Source organism: Adiantum capillus-veneris, chromosome 28 (genome assembly GCF_014529385.1).
Source record: "Adiantum capillus-veneris isolate H3 chromosome 28, ASM1452938v2, whole genome shotgun sequence".
Lineage (NCBI taxonomy): Eukaryota > Viridiplantae > Streptophyta > Polypodiopsida > Polypodiales > Pteridaceae > Adiantum > Adiantum capillus-veneris.
Genome location: NC_140958.1, coordinates 85902604 through 85905603, shown reverse-complemented (window position 1 = coordinate 85905603; position 3000 = coordinate 85902604).

Genomic DNA, 3000 nt, shown 5'->3' with positions numbered 1-3000 from the left:
TCTACGAGCTATTTGTGGCCGTAAGTGTATCAAACGATGTCTGTTTTCTGCGTGCTAGTAGTCTATAGAATCGTGGCAAAATAAGCTACGCATAGGTACTCATAAAATTCAGTTTTGGGCACTTTCAAAATTCAGCTTTGTCATCCTACGCGTTTTCTGCAGACGGGTTTAGAGTGAGGGTTTTGAGTGTAGAAGCATAGGGACAGGTGTATCCTAATGAGGGGATGGTGTTCCTTAAGTTTCGTACGAATCTGGCATGATTAGGTGAGTTACCTTCCGTATGTGTGTATGTGGCTAGGTGGTGTAGTTGAGAGCAGTGAGATTCTTGATTGTGGTTTAGTTGGCCTTCCTGAGTGTTGTATATGTAGGATGGTCTCAGCCTGACAAGCTTAAGAGATTTCCTCCGTGTGCCTATTGTGTCATCTGTATCCTCGATTGACATTATGTTGATCTAGGTAGTGTTTGCATGCACTTCATGGGTGTGTGAGTCGCTCCTGTCCAACATTGGCGCCGCTGCCGGGGACATAAGGACCTAAGTAGGTTTCCTACTAACACTCGTGTGATGGTTGCTTGATTTAGTTTCGGCTAAAGAAAGCGTTTTTCTTAAGTGGATCCGGAAGAGGATATTCCACGATCAAGTGGATAGCCAGGAAGCGTGTGTCTTGCCGAGGGTCTACGACTAGATAGGTTTAGTTAGGATCTGTGGATTAGAGTAGTTGTTGGTAGTCGAGTGATTTGTAAGGTGATAAAAGCGTTTACTAGTCCGTGTGTGGGGGTGAAGCATTTTTCTACTCATAGATGCAAAACCCCATATGATTTGTAGGAGTAGCTTTAGGTAAGTGATCCGATTCTGATGTAGAGCTATTTAGTACTGAATTATTTGCTAAAGTGCTTGATTGCATTTGAAATCACGGAAAAGTGTGCTTTTGAGGGTAAAAATTTATTAAACAAGCTTTTGTGGATATTTTTGTATGACTGACTGATGATGTACATATAAAAGAGCATTCGCAAGGGTTCTGTGAAGAAAACCTGCAATTCTGTAAACATAGACATCCTACGTGTAGGATGTCTCAAGGGGGTTCTGGAGACCAAATTTTAAAATTCTGACTGCACCAGTGGGTTCAGAGGGTAGGTTTTACCCTAGGAACATATTTACTTGGGTGTTTTTCCCTATTTTTGTTGACCAAAAGCCAAAAGGCGGAGTCAAAAAACATAAAATTTCAGAAAAGGCTTAAATTGAGTGATTTTTGCATGTTTTTGCAATTGTGAAGCATACTTGCACTTGCTGAGAGCATAAGGAAGCATCAGGGACACTTCAGTCTCAAAAAATCAGCAGTAGACATCCTACGCGTAGGATGTCTACAGGGTGATCTGGTGGAAATTTTGAAATTCTGAGTTGACTAGTGTGTTCAGAAGGTAGGTTTTACCCTATTTTCACTTGAAAAGTGGAAATTTGACCAAATTTTGACAGATCAAAGCCAAAAGACGAGAAATTGCCAGACATCCTACCCAAATTGTGTCCAAGGCCTAATTTTGAGACCAACCCATAGGATGACTCCAAAGGCATGTTCTAAATGATGTATTGAGTGCATGGGATAAATTTCATCTCATTTGGGTCAGTGAAAGGGAAGATTGAGCGGACTTTAGCACTTTTGACTGAAAAAGTCAAGGATAGCTAGTTTTGGGGACTTTTGAAATCCAAACCAAATTCTAAGCATACCACTGGGTTGCTGACATCAAGGGGAAGCCGTGGGACAAGTTTGGGGTCAAGCAGGCCAAAAAGACATACTACGCGTAGGATGTCTTCTATGTGATTTTGGACTCTAAACAAAATTCTGAGCATACCACAGTGATCAGCAGCACCTTAAGGAGAGTCTGTGGTTAAAATTTGGGTTCATTCTTAGCAAAAAGACATCCTACGCATAGGATGTCTAAGGCATAATTCTGAAACCAAAATTCTACTGTGACCATACCATGCTGTTGTATAGCCTTAGGCAAGCCTCCTAGTCAAATTTGGTCCAATTTGGAGTTGATTTGACTTGGGAATTTATCAGAACAGGCATCAGGCTTCTGGAGCAGATTCTTGATCATTTGACCAACCTATAGGTGCCAGAATTAAAAAGTAAAAATAGCTGTGAGTTTAGCACATCAAGGGGAAGCTACAGTGCAAATTTGGACAAAATCTGAGCAGTAAGACATCCTACGCATAGGATGTATCTAGCTTGATTTAGGACTCCAAACCAGCTTATGAGCACACCACTGTGATCATCACATCAAGGAGAAGCTAGGGTGAAAATTTCAAGTCATTCTGAGCAAAAAGACATCCTACGCGTAAGATGTCTCAAGGCCATTTTTAGGTCCAAATGAAATTCTAAGCATACCATTGTGTTGGTGGACTTAAGGGGAGTTTCGAGACCAAATTTTGTTAAATTCTGAGCATATAGACATCCTACGCGTAGGATGTCTCTAGGCCAGTTTTAGGGTCCAACTATAATTTTGACCATACATAAGTGTTCACACTGTCACAGAGATCCCAAATCTTCTTTTAAAATTGAATTTGGACTCATTTTGACCATTGTAAACTACATTTCACTGTTTTGGCCATAACTTTCACAAACGGTATCGGATCGGAAAAGTTTTTATATCAAAACGTAGCCTGAGAGCGGCTCAAAAACGTCGTTTGAAGCTTCAAAATTCATCCGCAAGTCAGGGGTGTCTGAAAGTGACAATTTGCGAGAATTGTGACGAAACGGTTGCGGTTTTGGACATAGTTTCGACTTTTCCCTAACCAAAGAATTTGAACACAGTGGACTAAGTCTACTTGAACCAAGCAAAAGCTCTTAAGCCCAGAAATCATGTCTACCCTAGATTCAAATGCACCTTACACAAGCTTGGAGATCCCGACGATAGAGGAATATCCTCCCACAATGGATCTTCCAAACTTGCAATTGATAAAGACCCATCTTGTTGAGAGAGTTTGGATGATTGGTCATGAGAGTG